At 38.8% G+C, this 24,587-nt stretch overlaps 1 protein-coding gene across 5 annotated transcripts in view; it reads left to right on the forward strand.

The window, feature by feature from the left end:
- The window catches only part of LOC122806256 (peptidase inhibitor 16-like), a 639,946-nt gene that overhangs the window by 267,211 nt on the left and 348,148 nt on the right, over positions 1-24,587 (forward strand). The gene's annotated exons all lie outside the window — the stretch shown is intronic.

A 24,587-nucleotide genomic window follows, 5' to 3' on the forward strand; every position in this document is an offset into this window, starting at 1 on the left:
CGAGATACTGAAATTTGATATTTCAGTATTTAGAGATTATGAAGTGAATCTATACATATATATATATATATATATATATATATATATATATATATATGTATGTATGTGTATATATATATATATATATATATATATATATATATACACACATATACAAACACACACACGCTGGTAGAAAGACAAAAAAATGTTTTTTATATGTATTTACTTTAGCACTTCTGGTCCTTTAAGAAACCTTTTATTTATTCAGAATTAGTTGTTTCCTATTAGGAATGGCTATTTTGTGAAGAAATGTACTGCTTATCTAAACTTATTTGTGTTTAAACTAATTTTTTGAGGGAAAATATTTAATTTGGGGCAGGAAACCCTTCGAGTGAAGTAGTGCTTGTGTTCACACTCTGAAAATTTAACTGCCATTATTTTCAGATTAACTTTATGCTAAATGGATTTCTGACAGGAATTTAATTTGCTACCTATGCATTACAGTGTTTTGTAAATATGTTATGTATGTGAACTTATAAGTATGATATGGTATCTATAAGAAAAAAATATTTTCTTAAATAAGCCAAAACATTGTTACAGTCAATACTGGTAAACATAATTCAATACCTGTAAATCGCGTTAGTCAAAATATTCCTAAGGCAGACATGTCAGAGGATTCTGACAGCGACAAGGCTTCCTGTCCTGCAGACTGACAAGACTAAAACTCTAATACTGAGGAAAACTGGTACACACAACCTCCTCTGGGGGAATTTTCTTTTTCTCAGATTATTGGCAGGATGAATGATGGGAACAAATGGATGATTCCCCAAACTGAGGAGATGTTCTAATTCTACACCTATTCCTCCTCTGGTATCAGTCCTAGAGGATTTATATAATGCTGCCTGTAACAACCCTGATTCACAGCCTTCAGGCCCCCCAAAGAACAGATAGGCTTTACAAAGTCTCTCAAGCTTACAAGCATTTGTTTTTCACTTTAGGTCTGATCCTGCAACAATATCAACATCCATGCCAGTAGGGAACAGGCTTCTGGCATTATCCAACTCTTCCCCTGTGCACAAGGAGGGAAACATTTTGGACTTAGTTGATACAACAATTTTGCCTACATCCACTTTGGCATATAGAATTCTTAACAGTCAGACCCATATGTGGAAGTATCTTTCCCCTGAAGGTAGTGCATATCTCAAGTCTATTGTTTCCAACATTTAACAAGTATCAAAACATGCCTTAAGGAGGGCACATAATTGTGCAGAGACAATGTCCAAGGTCTCTGCTTCTGCTGCTGTTTTGACGAGATATGCCTAGGTATGGAATCAAAGATTTTTTGTTGAGGTAAAGTCTGACATTTTGAGTTCAACTTTAGATGAGGAGATTTTTTTTTTGGCTCAGGTTCTCAAATAATTTGTTGAGAGATAGGAATTGGAAATTAATGCACACCCAAACATTCCAGAGCCTCTTTTACTCCTGTTAAGCTAAATAAACAATCCCTGACTTCTCACGCCAGACAGGGCAATAAAAAGAGATGGCAAGGAGGAAAATAAGAAACAAGGATCCTTTCCAAAAAAAGGGACAGTATGACTATGCGAGTATTCTTCCCCCTCCCCCACCTTCTCCCTCTCTTAAAACCTATCTTAACAATTGGCTGTGGACATTCCCCTTTGGCAACAGTCTGTGACAGACTCATGGGTATTGAAGGTGGTTCAGGAGGGATACATTTGGCACTGGATACAAAAACATCCTTTCAGGGGAGTCTCCCACCCCACCCTCTGAACCAAACAGAAGTATTTCTGCAGGTTCTTAAGCACCTGCTTACCTAGGAGTCATGGAACCTGTACTGTTAAATCAAAAGGGGTAAAGGCTTCTATTCCAGAGTGTTTCTGTACCAAAGAAAGAGTCTTTCCTTCCTAAATCTATAAGTGGAAGTTCCAAACATCAAGATTTTGACCATTCAGAGTCTGTTACCTCTCGTTCCAAGGGAAAACCTTATGGTAACACTGGACCTAAAAATGCATACCACCACATTCTCATAGCCAAAGGTTTTCTTTGTCTGGGTCACATTAACAGGTTATCCGCATTACTGTTTGGGTTGTATACAGCTGCTATAGTGTTTACAAAGTGTCTAGCTCCAGTCACAACTCATTGCAGACTGAATGAAATTCATTTTTCCTTATTTAGACAGTTTACTTATCTTTGCAGAGACTCCACCCAGTTGTCAAGAGTTCTTAACATAGGTTTGAACTCTTCTGACCAATATGGGATTCTGGATAAACCAAAATACTCCTTGACTCTGTTACACAGGATTGTTTTTCTAGAATAGCTTAAAGACACTCTGCAGCATACCTCTCAACCTGAAACCATCAAAAATCTGTACAAGGCCCATGAAAAATAGGTACAAATCTGAACGCTGATTAACATCTAATTTGCATAAATACTTATGTAACCCCACCCACTCCAATAGAATTGTGGGATACCAACTTTCAAATGCAAACTGAAGAAGAGACATCCAAAATATGGCACCAGAGTCCCCCTGCAGCCATTCCAATGTCCCATTACCTGGCTATTTCGCCCCATTTGCCATAAACACTAATGTGTGCATACTGCTTTACTTCTACAATGAATGTTTGGATTTTAATCTTTACATTTTGCAGCACTACAATGCACAAACACTAACAGACATCTGCTAAACAAAGCAATACTGTCTCACCATGAAAATAGACTTGGCATTAAAACTTCTCTGCCCTTGAAACTCACATTCATTGAAACAGCATTGACACCCACACCACACCCAAAGAAAATGCATCTGGCCAGTAGTGGATAAAGATTACCTTTGGGCTCTTTTCAAATTATTGACCCCTTGCACACAAAACAAGAAACATATGTGTTGTTTTCTTTGATACACCTTCCTGACTTTATTAAGTTATATTCCTTGTATAATACGGCACACTTGTTAGACAAAGCACATTTTAAATATATTGTTTGAACATTTTTCCAGTAGGCTATACTGTAGACTGTGTGAATCTGGACAAGAATCTAAAAATTCCAAGAACAGTGTTTAGTTCAGCTTTGTTCTTGAATGCTTCCATTTACTTAATGACAACCTGATAGCTCAATAGCCTCAACTTGCATATATTATTCTGGATAACTTAAAACCAGCCATTTAGGTGTGATATCATTTTATATATCATTCAGTATTACCTGGAAATCTTACAGTAAGTGAAACATTCAAGCATCACCATTTTTCTTAGTTTTACATAAAATTGATTATATAAAGTCATATTTTAATCTCTCTCTCTGTCTCCATCTCTCTTTATCTGTGTCAACACACATCTTTGCAGAAAAATTAAAATAAACATTGTTGAAGTACCATCTTTAGATAAAGGCTGGCTACAACGCTGGCCTATAACCATCTTCAGCTAAACGGTGACTGAAGCTGTTTGTTGCTAAATTGTGCATTTATTCGGTAGCTGAAAAACAACACATGCAAAATTGTACAAACATGAGCTCAATCTGTTTCTTGGACGTAGTCTCTTTCTTTCTCTCTCTCTCTTTCTCTCTCTCTCTCTTTCTCTTTCTTTCTCTCTCTCTCTCTGTCTCTCTCTCTCTCTTTCTTTCTCTCTCTCTCTCAATTTCCATGCTAAAGATTATTCTTGAAAATGTCCCCTGTTATTTCAGCCCTCTTGAAAACTCCAACAGCAAACAAAACAGAGGGATATCAATTAATGTAAGTCCTTAGTAAAATAATTCATATTACTTGCTGAAAATCCAGCTAGATATCAGAGTACAGATATTCAACTAACACTTCCTTTTCTGACGAGCAACACCCTTTGTATATTGCTTAGTTGCCCTGAATTCTTCTTCTGCTAGGTCATTTCTATCTGTGCCATAACTAGAGTGGGTGAAGGGACAGTCTGCCCCCAGGTCCAAATTATTTGGATGTATGGCACTGGTCACACACACACACACACACACACACACACACACACACACACACACACACACACACACACACACATACTTTCTAACATAAATAATGATGTTTCAGCTTAAGCACAAAGTTTTCAATAGATGTTAAACTTTCAGCTTACTTGAACGATCCAGCCAGATCGAGCCCTGTAAATAAAAATAAATCCTTGCAATCCACTGTCTGAGCCTTCATACCTTCCACGCCTTCTAAATAAAGCCTTGCAATCCCTGAGCCATATAAATCCTTGCCAACCACTTTCCGGCTGGTTCGTTCCCGCTCACAAAGCATTTGAAGCAACCGGAAACCTGGAAATACGTGCGCCGTGAGCTGAATTCCGACAGGCTGGTAGCCCTGCCGAGCTGACGTCATTGCGCACTTGATTACATCAGCGAAAGTGCAAAAAATAAAAAAAAAAAAAACAAATAAAAAATAAAGAAAAAAAATCGGAAATGAAGGAGTGCCACTCGGGAGTTGTGGCATCCCATTATTTGGACCCCAAAACTCGGTAAAAACCGAGTAATTCGGGACAGTTGGGAGGTCTGCTCTGCAGCAAAAGGTGTTTTGGGTGCATAAAAAGGTGGATTTTTATCTGGAAACCTTCCTGAGCTTCTCAGCTAAGTCTCAGATTTCAGCCAGAGTTTCTTAAAATTCTCGGTTTTATGGCATCTATGAGTCTCATGATTCCTCTTGCCAGGTTACACATCAGAAACATATAGACCTAAACACTTGCATCCTCTGGACTTTCAGATACCAATCTTGGGCTTTGTAAAAAAGGAACTGTACTAATGAAGACTGCAAATAAAAATAAATGCAGGCCTCCCCTTTTCTCTTCAGCCTCTAAGTCAGCCTATAACTACAGATGTCTCATATTTGGCTTGGTGGCAGTTTCCTTGGGGGTAAAGGTGCAAGGCCTGTGGGCCTCTTCAGAAATACCAAAGCATATAAATATAAAAGAGATGTTGTCAATGGTTGGTGCCTTAAAATCTCTTCATCATCTATCATTCCCAGGACATGTCCATGTGATTACAGACACCACAGAGATGTGGTACATCATAAAGCAAGGGGGTACAAGGGCATACCCTTTATGCAGGCTGTCTATGACTGTTAACTCCCAAGCAATCATAGACAACCTTTATGCAGACTTTCTATAATGGGATTTAGCTGTTTGCCAATTTTTAATGTTGCAAGCATCTTACATTCCATTACAGCAAAACTTTGTGGCAGACAAGCTGAAGAGGACCATGACAGACCATCATGAATGAAAATTGAACAAGAAGATCTTCCATGAATTGATCTAGTTATGGAGAACACCTCAAGTACATGTGTTTACCTACTTTCAAAACAGCCAACTCAACAGTGTCTGCTCCATGACTTCTTGCAAACAGGCCTGGAAAACAGATGCTTTTTCATTCCAATGATCAGGAATGTTCTTGTAGGCATTCACAACTTTCTATGATGTCCAGGGTAATTCTGAATATTTAGAAAGACTGTCTAGAAATAGTTGTGGTAATCCCCTTTTGACCCAGGCAACTTTAGTTCTCCCTTCTTATGGAGTTCACAAACCTGACCTACTCATGTAGCACATGGGGAGTTTAATACACCCTAGTCTCAAACATCTTTATCTAACTGCATGAATGATTTAGTTCTAATACTTTTTAGGCATCTTTTTTTTCAAAGGATGTACACCAGATACTAAAGGAGGCATGAAAACCTGATACTTCAAAGTTTTATATTGGCAAGTGTTAGAGATTTTCTAGTTGGTGCCTAACTAGTAACCAGGGCCCAATCAGGGGATTCTGTAGCACTGGTACTAAAATATCTGCGTGAGTTACTAACCTCTACTCTAATGTAATCCTCTGTCAAGGTACATCTTGTTGCCATTTTAGCAGGTCTGCCAGTAGAACCACCACTTTCCTCTGTTTTTAGTAAAATAGTTTCTGAAAGAAGTTTTACATCCAAAACCACAATGCAAACAGGTTGCGTCTTTCTGGGATCTTAACTTTGTGCTGGAAGGGTTAACCACATCTGCATTAGAAACTGCACATCAAGCAGACTCTGGGTTCATGACATGTAAAGTTATTTTTCTCATTGCACTGATATCTTTAAGAAGAATAATTAAATTGCAAGTTCTTATGGTGGGTGAACCCTATCTGGTCTTCCATAGGGACAGGGTATCATTAGGATAGGATATCATTAGAACAAATTCCTCATTCATGCTCAAAGTTGTTTCAGAGTTTACTTTTAATTAAACCATCAGTCTGTATTGTATCCTGACCCTCAAAACCAGAGAGAAAGAATTCTACATAATCTGAACATGCATTGGCAACTCATGTTCTATCTTGACAGACCAAATCCTTTAAAAAAGCTGATCAGCCATTTTTTTTCTTATGTGGGGACTAAGAAAGAACACCCATGTCAAAACAGACTATTTCCAGATGGTTGTTCTTGGCTATTGCCATTTGTTATTCCCACCATGTTACACCAATTCCAAACAGTATCAAAGCTCAGTCTACAAGGTCCTAGTCTTAGACAGCATATTGGAAAGGAATTAACTCTAGAAGTATTCTGAAGGCAGCTACATGGTCCTATATACATACTTATACAAGGCATTACAAACTGGATTCTTCTAGATCCAGGACTGGATTTGTCAGGACCATTCTCCATGCACTCTGCATCCATATCCTTCCTCTTCACATGCTGGATAGGCATTGACAATCAACCAAAAAAGTCTTAAGGCTACTGTAGCTGTGGGAATGATAAACATAGTACAGTTGTGTAAGATGCACTTACTCATAACATTAGATATTCAAATTCCTCACTGCTGCAGTAGTGACGCCCATCCTCCATTCCCTTAGTATTGTATACAGTTTTTGTTAAGAAATAATTTGATGGTTATTTCTTGTTTGTTTAGTTCAGGATGAGAAAGCTACTTAAGTATTAGACAAAGTCCTGAGGATTTTCAGCTTTGACTGCTGATTTTTCCTCCTCAGGGCTGACCAATCACCAGTCAGACTGAAAGTGTAGGAGGGAACCAGGGCTTTTGGAAGCAGGCTGGTCGTTATGTCTTGGGCGAGGCAACCCATAAGCCTCAAGGTGACTGGAGCAGTGAGGAATTTGAACATCAGTGGTTATGGGTAAGTTCACCTTATACAGCCGTACATTCTTTGCCATTGTGCTTGATCTTTCAGCCTTTTTTGTTAGCCAACTAGTATTCCTTATTACCCTGGTCCATCTTTTCTTTCTCCCACTTCTTCCTCCACTTCTTTCTTTTGTTGACTTCTTGGACTTCTGCATTCCACCACCAGCTTTCCTTATATACCTTAGTTCTATAACTGTCTTGGCCTTATATATATATATATCTTCAATCATATTCACATGTATTGTTTTGAGATGCTGTCATTCTTTGATTTCATCAATTTCTTCTTGTCCCTAAGGTGATAAGAGTGTTGAGTATTTCCTTGAACTCATGTGATTTCATTATAGTCAACTTCCAGGTCTTCATGCCAGTCTTTTGACCTTAAGACTTTCTTTGACCACCGCTTGCAAGTGATTGTGGCCACCAGTGGTTTATGCTATGGGCTAGCTGTTTCACTGGTATGATTTTTCAGTTCCTGAATTTACCCTATTGTCATTTCCTTACTAAAAGAAAGTCTATCTGAGTCACATGCTAACACTTCTTGCATGTGACTTTATGACTCTCTCTCTTGATGAAACATGTATTGGCCACAGTCAAGCTATTTGCCTGACAGGGGCCTATAATAGCCTTTTCTGCATTAGATGGTACTGACCTGCTGCCTAGTTTCAACTTGTAGATAGTTTTTCTTTTTCATCTGACTTACGGCTGCTATCTGCCTCCATCTGTTCTACCTGCTCTGTTCGCCTTCTCTGTGCTTGGGCTCATTCCGCTCCCCTAGCCTAACCCCAATTTCCACCCACCCCCACTTCACCTAAATTTATACTTAAGCATAACTGCACCCAACACCCAATCCTACGTCACCGCAACCAGTTCCACACCCCACTACATTAGACCCTCCCCTCACTTCATCTTCCCCACTCGACCTCTCCAGTCAGGTAGAAGTACATAACAAGCAACCTCACACACCAGCTCAACCTCAAAATGAAGGATTTTAATACAACACTCCTCCATATTACTACTAGCTTAACACTTATACTCCTACACTCTCTCTCTACTTATGACACTCAGTTCCTATCCACTACTCCCCCCTCCCTGGCAAACTTCCTCATTCCACCACCCAAGTTGTTCACAGCACCACACTATAGCCTGAACCCTATTCCACACCATCTATATAGACTATCACACAAAGTCCTTCCTCGTCATTGCACATCACCAGTAGCTCTGAAATATTCAAAACTTCAACACAAACTCTCCAAGTTCCTTTTACAAATAATTATGCATTTAAGGTGCTCAGGAGACATTCACCCTAATCCTGGTCCCATTCCCAAATGCAATTCATTAGCCAACACTTGCTGTGCACCACCATAGATGCAGATCCTCCTTCTTATCCTTAATATGAATGTAAGAAGCATAGCAAATAAAGTCCATGACCTACATGCCCCACTATTCATTTACTCCCCTGACACTGTAACACTAACAGAAACATGGCTTAAACCAGATATCAGTAGCAATGAAATTACTGCCTCAGTTTACAGCATCCTACATAAATATAGGAAAAACAAAAAATGAGGGGGTGTTGCAATCCTATTCAAAAATCACCTTATACTAGACCTTTTGGACCTTTCCATACCTGAATTTGATAATGCAGAATTAATATTTGCTAATTTAACAATTAACCCCAAAAACACCTAAATATCATAGCTGGATATATTCCACCAGGCAACAATATTGCCATACTTGAAAGTATACTGTAATAGACCTCCCTATCTCTCTCACAAGAAATTATACTAATGGGGGACTTTGATATTGATTGGCTCCTTTGTTCCTCTCCAAACCCTACATCCCATGTAAACCTTTATGGCTTCACCCAACTCATCATGTCTCCCACTAGGATTGATAAAACGTCTAAGCATCAATCTATCCTCAATTGGATTTTGCTAAGCCACTCCAATCTCTCATCCCACTCAGGCTGTCTCCCTGACTGCCTTAGTGACAACAACCCAACCCTTCCCCTAAGAAACCACATTCATCAAAACTGCCAGCCCTCCATCTGCCTAATCAGAAACAAAAAAAATCTTTGATCCAAACAGGTTTATCTCTGCCCTAAAAAGCTGCAGTTGGGAATCTCTCATGCACCTGCCTCTAGAAGAAGCCATTATCTCCTTTAACTCTTCCTTCCTAAACATACTCAACTATCACCCCCTCCCCCACCCGAACCATTAGAGTGAAATCAAAATACGTGCCCTGGCTAAGTAAAGAATCCAGATCCCTACTCAGTACCAGAGATAAAATCCCATATAACTAAACAAACCTTCCTAGAACTCCAAAATTAATAAAAAATAATAAAATTAGACAAAAGCAACTACTATTACAACATACAGACTAAACATCAAAATAACCCTCAAAAATTCTGGGCAGCAGTTAACAATATATTGCATCCTGGAAAAACAACCACTCCCACCCCAACAACAGCCAACAACTCCATGAACTTAGCCACTCAATTTAATACTTACTTCACAGAATCAGTTCAACAACTTGCAATGACCCAGACCAGCCCCAACCACACCCCTCCTACCCCAAACCACAGAAGTTTACACCCTCCCAAAAGCAACAACTAGTTTACACTAAACCCAGTCTCCACTAACACCATCAAAAAACTACTAAAAATACTAAAGCCCACTACCTTAGCTGCTGAGAATCTCCCTGCTGACTTCCTGAAAACTACAGCAGTAGCAACCACATACCCTGTATCCATACTTATAAACAGGTCATTATCTGAAGCTTATGTCCCCACCATCTAGAAAATCTCCCACATCTTACCCTTGCACAAAGGAGGTAACTCCAACAAACTAACAAATTATCACCCAGTTGCAATTCTATCCCCCTCTTAAAAATTCTGGAAAGGGTCGCACACACCCAACTTATGGACTATCTCTTTACACACAAGCTCCTGTCTAATCCTCAACATAGTTTTCACCCCTCTCACAGCACCACCACAGCCCCACTGTCCTTTACTACCACAGTTAACCAGCATAGAAACAATGGCCAATTTATATCAGTCATATTCCTGGACCTGTCCATGGCCTTTGATGTGGTCAACCACTCCAAACTCATCTATGTCCTCTCCTCCCATAGTCTCAGTCACCCCACTGTCACCTGGTTACCTAGAAGAATGTCAGCAGGCTGTCCACTGGCAACAAGATCTTTCACCCCTCCGCCCTGTCACCTTAGTGGTTCCCCAAGGCTCCATCCTTGGTCCTCTTCTCATTTCTCTTTTTACCAACCAGCTTCACTCAGCTACACACCAGGCCTCAGTGGTTCAGTATGTTGATGACAGTACCCTGATTTGCTCAGCTTCCTCCCTCAAAGACCCCCATGCCATTACTCAAGATTCCTTCTTATCCACTGAATCTTGGTTGACTAGCTCCCAACTTATCCTAAATACCAACAAAACCAAACTTCTTCTCTTCTTTGGTTCTGTGGGCCTCCTTTACCATGTGGGAATTATTGCCCATTTGAGTTCTCCCCTTTGCTCCTAGGGGAACTATCTCAATGTGTGTCATGGAAAGGACCCTGGGACTTCCTGAACCACATTTTTTGTCCACCTCGATACCTAGAAAAGGATCTTTGAGGGGGTCAAATAATGTATGCTCACTCCAAGGAGGGTCTTCCCATATTTTTCACACATGGAGAGTGTGAACTGCTATCAGAGTGCATTGATGAACAAGAACTTGAAAGGCTCTCAAAAATCACATAAGTGTATCCAGGTATGCCTCCTAATGGAAATGGCTGAACCTGCTGCTCTTCAAGCACACAAGATAAGCCTCCTGGACGAATTTGAAATAGATTGGAGGCTAGCCAACTGAGAGGCCACAGAAGATTGAGGCTCAGCAGTAAATGTTCCAGAAAGAGATTTTGAAAGTTCCTTAATCAAGTCACTTTGTAGTCTGGTAAAATGTGCCAAATAGTTCAGCAACCTAAGGACAAAGGTCACTGGAACATATACATGCTTCCCAAATCTGTCCATCGGCCTAGAATCCCTGTTAGGGGGATGGACAGAGGAATGTTGCTCACCAAGGTCTTTCTTGGTGGCCACCAGCATGACCATACCATCCACAAGTACCCCCTTACTCCAGAATGCCTTTCCCTTTCACAAATAAGAGGCATGACTGGTACCTTTGGCTTCATTGTAAAGGAGGGACAGCCACCATGATGTCTATCAGTAGCACAATTTGGATCTGTCCCAAGAACTATGTGGATATAGCTTGAGCCATGGATAGAGAAGGACTGAAGTGGTCTGAGATATGTATGTCCATGACTATATTAAAAACCCAATGGTATTTTATGATGGCCTTTCAAGCTAGGGTAAACTCAGAGAGCCAGCTTCCCCCAAAAGCCCCAGGCAAAAGGACTGCAATTATTGCGTCAGCAGGGCCATCCTGGTAGACAGCTTCTCCAGCAGTACCGAAGACAAGACTGTCTGATGCTTAACGGTTCTCCTTGGTCTGTGGGGTGCACCTCTTCTTGGGGTTGGTTAGTTCTAAAAAAAATAGTTAAGAAGCATTCATAAAAGTTTTCAAGAAGTTGACCACCAGGTCCTATTAAGACTGGATAAAAAGAACCTCACCCAGAAATGGGGCATCTGTGTGTGCCTCCTTAATGATAAGGGCCTCTACCATACTGTCAAATGCAGGCACATGACTAAGCCTGCTGGCCTAGCCATAGCATCAGCACAAAATTACAGCAGTGTCTATGGTAACTCATTATGGAAGACAGACAAACGTTTTGAGCAGCTTCTTCTTGAGTCTAGACTGAAAGATTTTCTATTACCTGAGTACCTGATCTATCGGAGAGGGCCATAACCTGGACACGTGAGACAAATGGTTAAGGGATGTAAGCAAAATGGCAAATAACAATAGTTAGATTTCTTGTCAAGTGGCATTTTGTGTTGTGGCTTCTAGGTCCTTTGTCAGACCAAATAGATCATATAGGTGTCCACTGAAGATTCTTGATGAGGCTGTCACTCTAATTAGCCAGGGTCTTTCAGGAGGCATCCGCCTTCCTGAAAGACATTCCGGGCTGCTCAAATGGTATCCTTAATGATAGTCTGTGTTGTCAAAGAGAAGCTGAGTGAATAATGTTAGGGTGGTACGTAAGAAGGACCTAGTAATCTAAGGAGATTAATTACAGATGATTTATTACTGTAGTAGAGCTTAATTTTGATAGAGAGGAGATTAAGTGGATCTGTATTATCTAATCAAAGAGGCATTACAGCGAATACCTCTTCATGGACCCTTAAAGAGCAAACCGACAATTATGCAAATGGCCAAATCAGCAATTTTTTTTCCCTAGGGGAAAAAAATCACTGATCCGGCCAGAAACGAAACATCACTAACAACATCTCAAAGTGAGGGGGCTTTGCCCCCACAACCCCTAACTAAATATATTAACTCCAACATAGCACTACAGTGGGGAAAGGGGCAAATTCACACTGATGGCCAAAAAATTGCTGATTTGCCCGTTCACATAACTGCTGATTCGCTCTTTAAGGGTCGATGAACAGGCATTCGCTGTAATGTCTCTTTGATTAGATAACATAGACCTGATTAAGTGGACATCATCATTTCAGACAAGTGCCCACAGCATGGCTGTATCTAGTATAAATGGTGTGAGATAGGATATTTTATAAGGGAGACCCTTATCGTACATCTAATTAGCATCAAATCTACACAGCCTGAAGTGCGATGTAGTGTGCTTCATCATCTTCTGTCTCCTTCCTCATTTCTCAAACCAGAATAAGCTACTGGCTGATAAGAGGAGTGCGTGTGTGTGTGTGTGTGTGTGTGTGTGTGTGTGTGTGTGTGTGTGTGTGTGTGTGTGTGTGTGTGTGTGTGTGTGTGTGTGTGTGTGTGTGTGTGTGTGTGTGTGTGTGTGTGTGTGTGTGTGTGTGTGTGTGTGTGTGTGAGTGTGAGTGTGTGTGTGTCTGTGTGTATCTGTGTGTGTAGTTCATAATATTGACAAGCCAAAATATTGACAACTCAAAATACTTAAACCTTTTTAATGTGCAGATGGCTGTGATCCCCCTCAACATTTTGATTTTCAGTATTTTGACTTTTCATTCAAATGAATGTCTCTATCTATATTTATCCAGCTAGCTATATACATTTACATATATATATATATATATATACATATATATATATATATATATATATATATATATATATACACATATACATATATATATATATATATATATATATATATATATGGGTCTACTTCATTTTGTTGAAAAATCAGATGACTGGGACTAATTCACTGAAAGCTCACTTCACTGAAAAGTCATTTGACTGAAACTCATTTCATTGAATGATAGTAGTGGCAGTTTATAGAGTACTGTAAGGCAAGTAAAAGGTATATGCCTTTTCCCCACTGTAGTGCAATCCTGGAGTTAGTATATGTAGTAATTGGAGGTGTAGGAGGCACAGCTCCCCACTATTGGGGATGTGGGGGGAATAGTCCCCCACACATTTTAGTTTTGTATTATATTTCACCAAAAGCTTCAAAACAATACATTTTAAACCATAGACATAGATACTTAGAACTCCAATGAATAACTCTTTCCAGAAGACAATATATACGCAAATTAGGTGGGGAGTCTAAGCCCCCCCACCCCCCAATGTGGGGGCCTGTGCCCCCAATACCCACCCATATTATATATACTAACTCCAGGATCGCACTACAGTGGTTAAAGGGGCATATACCTTTTACTTGCCATACAGTACTCTATACAGTGCCAGTACTTCACTTCAGTGAAATGAGTTTAGTGAAGTGAGCTTTCAGTGAATTGGTCCCAGCCATCTGAGTTTCAACAAAATAAGTTTTCAGCAAAATGAAGTAGACCCATATATATATATATATATATATATATATATATATTTATATATGTAGATATATATATATATATATATATATATGTATGGGTCTATGTTGCTTGCTCGAAATCCCAAAATCACAAACAAGCAACATCGACACCCATAAGAGCGAAAATGCACTACCATGAAAGTGCATTATCGCAAAAACCGGTTTTCCGAACTGGCAAAAAACAAAAGAAATACTGATAAAATCAGTATTCTGCAGAGGGGCAAGCCCCCCTGCACACCCCCCTACTTAAATATACCAACTGCAAGATCGCACTACACTGCAGTAACAGGAAATATCCCCGTTACGCTCTGTATGCAGATCTCCATGCAGTCCGGTCGAGCTTTCACAAACTCGATCATATGGGGTTGGCCATATGAAGTTGGAGATTGTGAGAATTCAACCATTTGCAGTAGACCCATATATATATATATATATATATATATATATATATATGTGTGTGTGTGTGTAGGTGAAATTCATTTGATCTAAAGTCAAAATATTGAAAAGCCATTGCTGACATAATATCTAAAAGTCAAAATATTGAAAGCTTGGAATTTGATCTTTTTCACTGTTGTGCGATCCTGGAATTGGTTTATGAGTTGCAGTGGGTATGTGGGTGCAGGGTTGCTTGCCCATGCTGCATAAGATAAGCTTTCTTTTTCAATATTTTGATTGTTAGATATTTTGATATTCTCCAATCTATATAAATATGCATATAAAATCAATAGATATATGTATGTATATAGCTGTGGTAAAGAATATGCTGTTATTTTATAAACAGAGAAACTGATGAGACTTGGCCTTTTTTAATTTATTTTTTTCTGATGACACAACCTTGATTTTTGTATATACAAGACTTGCGAGGGCTCTAGAAATGTTTCATTTCAATGACTTACTTTCTCAGGCCATCATTTTCTATAAAATCATTGCTTTTATAAAGTCATCTCACTTTATTAGAAAAGTTAAAGTAATACAAATAGTCATAAGTTTTAACATACACATTTTGCAACAATAATTAACATTCTGTAAATTGACAAAGTACTTTAAAAAGCAAATAAATAAATATACTTGGTTACTTTAATACAGTTTAAAAAAAAACTAAATCAAATTTCCTCTTTTTGTATTCATATTTCTTATGGAAGTGTTTTATATTTAATGGTTGAAGTTACCTACACTATGTATATTGTATAACTGTATATATCTCTTAGCAGGTATTCAACCCCTAAACTGCCCACATCCTGAAAGGCTTGAAACAATCGAAGGATTCCTCTTCAAAACTACCTGGAAAATATCCTGCCCTGTCCCTCGGAACTGAAAAGACCTGACAGAGATACCACCATAACTATACTGGCTGTGTATACTGTACTGGCAAGCCATACTGGGTCTATAGCACTCCTTAAAAGCCCCTGCAAAAGGCCCCAAGTAGTACTACTACCTATAATTTGGCTTACTCTAAGAGGACTACCCCAAAAGGAACTCCTTGCTCTATTACTAAATTTGCTACCCATTATACCCATAAAAACTAGCTGATAATCTGTTTAAAATGCTTAATCTGTATTCTGAACTACTGGGCCATATATGATATGTCTTGTAATAGTCAAAGAAAAGCTAGTTAAAAAACTAAAAATTAAAGTAACCAAAGGATAAAAAACTGGGTAACAGTACTTTAAATCTCTATTGTACTTACATACCCCACACACTCTAACAACCTTGTGATCTGGTTAATCCCTGCTATGCTCGGGCTTGCTCTGTGCCCCACCCTGCCCCCAAATCCTTCCCACCCCTGCTACTGCTAAAATTATACTATTAAAGCCACACACCCACTCATTGAACCAATCAGTAACAACTGAATCATTAAAAAAAAACACTCTCCCAGCCACCCTATTTCACTTATTTTATAATAATCTGAGCAGCACACAATAGCTATACTATGGCATTGCTGCAAGTTCCACCAAAATTAATTATGTTACTCTTCCTAACATCTCTAATGCTTATCTCACACATACTTACTGCCTATGAACATCAGAACTATCATGGTTTCCCTTACCCAAGAGGCCAATCAAACAGACTGATAGTACCAAATAAGTTAGAACAGTTAATAAAACCCTTTATAACTAGCTCCTTCCACATCAAATACTACCTACCCATTAGAACAAAATATTGCAATCCCAGAATCAGAAGATACTGTATCCTAATCATCAAATTTTTAAAGCTGACAAATAAATCACATTCGAGCCTTACAATCGATGGGAACATCTTACCCAAACTCTGGCCCATTCTTAGGCAAAGGCTCTAACATTAGTACTACCTCTCCCTATAACCTACAAACTTTAAACAAACCTCCTAACTCACTTCTAGTCAGACACCTAAACATTAGGAGCTTAAATAATAAGGTTCAACACCTTCATGCCCTCCTGTATTATCTTTCCCCAGATATTCTTTGTCTTACTGAAACCTGCTCAAACCATCAACTTCAGACAACAAGGTTATACCACCAGGTTATAATATACTTAGGCTTGACCGTAGCACTAGGAAGAGAGGTGGGGTAGCTGTTCTTTACAAAACCACAATAGAGATGACCAATGAAGCCCCACAATCCATATGAGTTGATAAGGCTGAAATTATCCTTACCAAACTGCGTATTAATAAAAAATGCATAAATATTGGCTGTGTCTATATTCCCCAGGTAATAACATAACTATTCTAGAAGATATACTATGTTGGCTGTCAAGCAACTACCCCAAGAAACCATTGTTCTTGGTGACTTTAACATAGACTGGAACACTTGTTCTTCTGAACCCCCTATTAACCATATAAATCTACATGGATTCACACAGGTAATATTCACCACCACTAGAATAAGTAAACTCAACAATAAAGAAAATACCCTAGACTGGATACTTATTAATAGTCATCCCCATATGTACAAAGCTGGGACTCTGCCTGATGATATAAGTGATCACTTTCTCAACTATATATTCAGGCAAAAGGCCAACATCCTAAACCTACCCACTTATAAAACAATTAGGAACAAGAAAAACTTCAACCCCACTAACTCCAAAATGATCTCAAATGGTGTAATTGGTCAGTCCTAAAACATCTGCCACTTGAAGAGGCTGCAAATTACTTCAGTAGTAAATTCCTAGCCATCCTTGACTCCCGCGCACCAACACAAACAGTTAGAACTAAAGCAATAACTGCCCCATGGCTTTCAGTAGAAACCAGACAAAAAAATCTCACTTAGAAATAAGGCTTGGGCCACTTGGAAAACCACTAAAGTCCCATAGATAAAATTAAATACAGTCAGCTGAGGAATGATACTAAAAAATCTGTTACGACTGACAAAAAAAAAAAACTATTACTGCCACCTACAACAAAAACACCATAACAAACCTCAGATGTTTTGGGCAGGCATAAATAAACTTCTCTAACCAGGGTGATCCATCAGACCTACCCCTTCAAGCACCAACCAAAAACCTCCAGCAGAAGTAGCCCATACCTTCAACAATTTCATCACAGAAAATATCCAGCAACTTGCCAGTCAGTTATTCCCCAGTTCCTCAAGTCCAATTACCACGCTGCCCAGTTCTCATCCCACCTTCAACTTTCAACCAGTCTCCACATCTGTCATCTGCACATTGATTAAGAAACTAAAACCAACTACCCTGTCTGCAGATCTCCTCCCAGCAGAGTACTTACAAAAAGCAGCCAATGTGATAGCCTACCCAATCTCCATACTGATCAATAGAACTATATATGAAGCTACTGTCCCCTCCATCTGGAAGATGTCCCATGTAATGCCACTACATAAAGGGGCAGCTCTACCGAACCTCAAATTACAGACCCATAGCTATTTTGTCACCACTAGTCAAAATTATGGAGAAATGCATCCATAAACAACTCCTGAACTATCACATCAAATACAAGCTCCTGACCCACTCTCAACATGGTTTTAGACCCCACCACAGTACCACCACTGCCCTCCTCTCCTTTTCTAATGTAATAAATCAAAACCGTAACAATAACCAACTTTCCTCTGCCCTCTTTCTTGATCTCTCCAAGGCCTTCTACATGGTTAACCACCAACTACTAATACAAACACTGGAAACTATTTCCCTAGACTACTTGGCAATCCAGTGGTTTCAATCTTACCTCAGTGGCAGACAACAGGCTGTCCTATGGAAGAACAACTTATCTACCCTCCTACCTATTACCCTTGGAGTCCCCTAGGGCTCTATCTTAGGACCCCTCCTATTTTTGATCTTTATCAATGATCAGTACAAGGTCATCCCAAATGCAACTTGTATTCAATACGCCGATGACTCGACTATAATAAGCTCGGCCACCTCCCCAACAGAGCTGCAGTCTTTATCCCAAACTGTTTTTAATACAGTTGAAAAGTGGCTCCTTAATTGTCGTCTTCTATTAAATCCTAATAAAACTAAGCTGCTGCTGTTCTCACCTACTTGCATGTCTACCGTACCAAGCTTCACCATAAAATCGAACAATGGCACCATAATTTCCCCAGATCTCTCTACCAAGCTCCTAGGTTTAATAATAGACAATAACCTTAAGTTTGACTTGCATGTTAACCATACTATTAAAGCAGTAAATAAAAAACTTGGCTCGCTATACAAGTTTAAACCCTTCCTAACTCCCCTAGCTAGGACTGTTATTTCTTGTACTCATCTACTCTCCACTTTCATTTACACTTCACCCTTTTTCACTAACTTGAGTAAGACTGACCTGAACAAACTCTCAAGCTGCTATAATCACATTGCTAGATTTGCCACTGGGTCAGCCTATAGGACACACCACTGTCATAACTTCATACAACTAGGGTGGCTGGAATTACTCAACCAACTACAGATCAACCAACTAGTAGTCGCCTTTAAGACCCTCTACCAGCCTGAAAATACATCAGTACTTAGAAACCTTATCACCCCCTACCAGAACCTCAAAACCCTTCGATCATCCAACAAAATGTTAGTCTATACCTTCAAAACTAACAACTCATCCGGGGATTGTCTGTTTGCTAACTCTGTTGGTAAAATATGGAACTCACTTCCCACCGACCTAACCTATAATCTCTCTCTAACTCACTTTAAGAAAAGTCTTATACAATACTTCAAAACACGATGGCTATGTCTGCTCTACTCTGGACTAACTCCTTCCCCCTCAACTGTGCCCACTGAGGACATTTTGTTACAATATCCTACTAGTATGGTATTAATATACATGACTGAGTGATGTGTTTTTACCTTTTGAATGTAATTCAGTACAGAATCTGTAAAATACTGACATATACATGTTGACTGAGTGATGTGTTTTACCCTTTATTGAATGTAAAACTGTAAGGAATTTGTAAAATGTTTACTTATTGTAAATCTGAAATAGTCGTGTATTTATGACTGGAGCTTTTCTCCCCGAGCCTCTGCTGAAAATGGACATGTATCCAGTCAGACTATCCTGGTCAACAAATGTAAAATAAATAAAATAAAATTCTTTTCACATGTTTCTAGTTGGATACTATTTTGTTTTACTGAAACTAAATTTTGTAATGTTGCACTTTCATTACTGTGCAAACATCTCCAATTGTAGTCACCTTAGAAGTCTGTTTTCTAGTGACTGCCTTCTTTCCTGCCACTGTAATTAGCTCTAATAAGGGATTATGAAGCAAGTCTTCCTCTCACTGATGCCTCTCTCAGGTTAAAAACAAGCTCTGGGTTAGTTCTATTTCACAACTCCTTATCTCATTACACATCTCATGGAATCCCCCTTAAATCTTTTTAATTTTGGCCTCTCCCAAAAGATATGCATCCAATCTCCCAGTTCCCCATCCTTGCATCTTAAATTAATATTTATATGGGTACTGCCAACCCAAAAAGTTTAAATCACCTTAACTTGTTTGTCTACCTTAGAGCCAACAAATCTATCACTTCTTGTCTGTGATTTTTATATATTTCTGAATCTCCTTACCATAATCTCAAGTACTGCTTAAGAATATCAACTCCCCGGCATTATCTTATATTACTTATAAATAACTCCTCTCAGAGAAGAACATTTTCTCTTGGTTTTATTTTCCAGCTCGTCCATCATGGAATATTTATTTCTTTGCATTAGACCATTTTTCCCAGACTCTTAACTTTTCTTTAACCTAATATTGTTCACCTTTTTTTAACAATTTTTCTCCTGCACGTTTGTCTGTTACTGTTAGCATAAGTATCCTTCCAGATACCACAACTTGCTCCCAGTATTTCATTGTATGGCTGTCTAACCCATCCCCGTCCTTTCTAAGTTAAATATCTGTATCTCTTCCACCCATTTATCTGTCTTGGACTTCTTCATGGCCAATGGAAAATTATCAACTCCTGGGTCACATAAATAATATTCACGCAGGTTAGTAGGTAGTATTATTATCTTCCATATTAGGTGAGGTTCACTACCTGCCATGAATAACATGAGGCCCTTTCTGTAGTTCATTCAAATAATCCTCTGTCTCAAAAACCTGCAGCCCCAACTACAGCACTGTAAAATTAATGAAGGGTTTTTATTGGCATGGGGGAATATAAAATTAACAAAGGGTTTTTATTGGCATGGGGGAACACCAGCAAAATCATACTTCACCTCTGAAAAAAAAAAAGATTTTTAACTTATTTAGAATTTGTTCAAAAACAAGTGAAACAGACAAATTTAAAGAACTCCTTATTTGTATCCCTAGAAAAATTTAGTTATTAACCGTCCATACATAAGGCATTTCTCTTTTATTACCTGTGAAGGTTCATAGCTCTCTCTGATCACCTCGGTCTTGTCTATATTTATTTTGTACACCCAACAAATTCCTAAATGTTTTTAATTCCTCATATATCTTATTTATTTATCATCTGAAACACAGAGACCAAAAAATCAGCAGTATGCATTGACAATTAGACCTGTTATCTCAGCTGATATCCAATTAATCTTATTAGTTTGCTTGGAAACTCCTGATTCTTAGTACCTCTAATAAATGATCCCAAATAAAATGGTCAACATTTTTTTTCAACATCAGAACTTGCAACTGGAAACTCTGAACTCAAGACTCAAGACTGAACTCAAGACTGGCAACCCTTTACCAGACTTTGTTTTCATTCTCAATAAAAACTGTTTTGATTATATTATCAGATGTCGTTTTTCAGCTGCATAACCAGTGTGATCCCTGTATGTTAACATAGGTGGGACTTGTCAATCTGTTAAGTATTGTCAGCGTAATCATTTTCTAATCCTGGCTGAGGAGTATAATACCCTGTATGAATTTAATAAATTTTGTAGCCTTTACTTCTTTATCTCTGTCATTCTGTGTCATTTTGGAATTTACCCTGTACTTGTCACACGATTAACAAGTATTGTATAACTGAAAGTAGAATCATTCCACATCTTCTGATGTATTTCCACAGGAAGTCCATCTGTACCCAAGGCCTTGCCTCTTTTATCCCTTTCATTGCCATCTCAATCTCCTCTTGGTTTAGTTTTAATTTAATATAATTTAAGTTTAGCTTTTTTTATTTTTAGTCAGGTAGATTGGTACTGAGTTAATTTTATCATGTCTAACTTTTTTAAATAACAGTCCACGCATCTCCTACTGTCTTCCCTGTCTCCTGCTTAGTATATAATTGCTGATGATATTTTCTAAGCACTTCTGGTATTTTGTCAGGCTTGATTGTTCTTCATCATTTTTCCATATCCCTCAGCTTGTCTACCACCCTCTGACTTCTTAATCAGAAAAACAGATACCTTTGCCAGCCGGATGGTCCTTAGACTGAATGTCTGTTTTGCTTTTTCAGTTTTATAATCTTTATATTTAACAGTGTTTCTTTTATTTCCTTAGTCCTTTATTCACTAATCCACTGTCTTTTCTAAATATATTTGCACCTTTAATAGCTTATTCATTTTCTGAAGGTTCTTTTTATACTCCCACTCTTTGTAAACATAATTTTAACTTCCGATTGGTCTAGTATTAATTGTTCAGTTTTTCTTAAAACTTCCCTGTTGCATTGTACAATTTACATATCTCTGTACTCTTCACTATTCACAAAAATGTATTTACAACCTTACCTCTCAACCTCTTACAGTAAGAAATCAGGACAAAGCCATAAGTAAAAAGGCCCCAAAATAGGGACAATTTTTAAATATTGCTCTTACAAACTTAAAGTTGATAGAGTAACAGGTTTTTCATTAGCATGAATTTTCTGAAGGATATGAAGTCTGAAACTGAAATGCCTGTCTTTATTTTATAACTTCAGTCTTTAATAATTTGTCACTAATTTGCCAGAAAATTATGAAAAACAGATCAAAAATATGAGACACAAATCTGGACATTCTGCAAAAATTTGTACAGTTGAGAGGTATGTTTTCAACCTCTCAAACTCATTACTTGAGGGGCATAAGTCAGCAATAGAACTGGTTGAATCTCTACATTCCTTATCTTATTAAGATACTTTGCTATGAATATCTTACCTGTTAATTAATGAGTGATATTTGTATGAAATGTTATGAATATCTTATCTGTTGCCACAAAAAGTGATACCTTAATGGAACATGGGAATAACTCATTTTTAAATACTAATACTGCATCCAACATCCCAGTAAACTGAGTATAATAAACTAAATGACTTCTCTACTGGAACATTCCTAGACATTGGGCGTTCCTACATATCTATTCTATGCAAAACAGTAACCAAGATTCACAAAGCTGTCAGCTCAGGATAGAAGATATCTTATGCTGCATGTTGGCAATAGACTGCTGTGCGATCTAGACATAAGTAAAATAGCAGTGGCATACTGTGCATGTAGGCAGATGGCTGCTCTTCAATGAGTTATGTCAGTCATGAAGGAAGTGATACGGGCAAACCACAACGATGTGTCTGATAGCATGTGAAGAAGGGCAAGACATAGCTGTCAAATTCCCTGCACAAGCCTTGTGAGAATACACATGAGGTGAAAAGCAAATAGTGTGAGTAGGTAGCTGTTATGTAAAGCTGCCGCTATACATGACAGAGGAACAGTTTATAGAATGACCCATCCAGTATTTCACGCCATACTGCTGCAATTATAGCTGAGAATGTTTTTCAGCAGGTACACACTCACACCGTCACAGCCCACAGTGCATAATACATACACTCCCACTGACACAAAGCCTCGAAAGTCCATAAACACAACAACACTCTTTAATTGTCTTCAGCACTGACATATTTCCCTGTGAAAGACATCTGCACATGCTTCCTTCCCCATCTGTTCAGATGATAACTGTGCCCTACTCTTTGTACAGTGATACTTGGGTTGCCAATTTCTGATGCACAGCATGGCCAGCCTATGCATGGATAATCACAGCATGGTATTGGTTTTGTATGCATCACTTTCACTGTAGTGTATCTATTTACTCTGGTCTGCTGTTTTCTGAAGCTATGTGCAAGCATGTGCCTCTTTGCTAGTGCTATAACATACTGTGCCTGTCTCTATCTGGCATGATCGTCCCCTGCTACTGCCTCCTTCTCTGACTGTTCATCTGGCTCAGCATTCACTGGCTGATGTGCTGGGAACTGCTGTACCTGCAAGTAGCCATCCTGCTATAACTGCTTGTTGAGTATCATATTGTATAACACTACATGTACTGAAAATATTTTTGCACATGTAGTGGGTCATACTGCAAGGCACCATCAGATACATTCATACAGTAAAAGCATGCCTTCAGCAGCCCAAATACATGCTCAGTAGTGTTCCTTGTTTGAGATTATGCATGATTGTATCCCTGGTCTGTTTCATTTTGTGGATTTTTAACAAGTGTTGTCAGTAAGGGTTAAAGGGCATATCTGGCATCGCCAACAAGATATCTCTGGGGAAGGCATCTCTCACAAAATGATGGCAAAGATCATGGGTCTGCCATAAGTTTGAGTCATGATAATTGCTTAGGTGGCCTGCAGTCACATTGTAGATGACAACTTGTGCATTACACACCACCTAGAAGTTGATGGAATGATACCATTTGCAATTCATGTATCTCCTTCCCAAGTCACCAGGTGGGACCTTTATTTCAATGTAGGTACAGTCATGGCCCCCAGCACCTCGGGGAAATTGGTTATATCATAGAAATCTCACATAGTGTTCCCTGCCTCCTCTGTGATATGAGGGAACCACATATGCTCCTCCCCATGCTGAAGCAATGTATCAATTAACTGATGGAGTATTCTTGAGTCAGATGCCTGTGATACCCCAACTGTGTCCCTAGTAGATCTCTGAAAGGTCCCTGTAGCTAATATACCTAAAGCCACACATACCTTAGCATCTATTGCAATAGGTATTTTACAAGTCCAGCTGAGACTGTAGACAAGGCTGACACATGTCCACAATGCCTTGCATGCTCTCCTTGCTCACACAATAGTGGTCCACAATGCCAGTGTCATAGAGTCCATAAAATGTTAAGTTCACTCAGATGACTGGACATCTCTGGGGGTAATGATGTTCATAGTCGTGAACTGTAGCGGCAATGTGAGCATCTTACAGATACACATTTACTAATGTGGAAGCAAT

Source organism: Protopterus annectens, chromosome 7.part0, assembly GCF_019279795.1.
Source record: "Protopterus annectens isolate FY-2018-M chromosome 7.part0, PAN1.0, whole genome shotgun sequence".
NCBI lineage: Eukaryota > Metazoa > Chordata > Ceratodontiformes > Protopteridae > Protopterus > Protopterus annectens.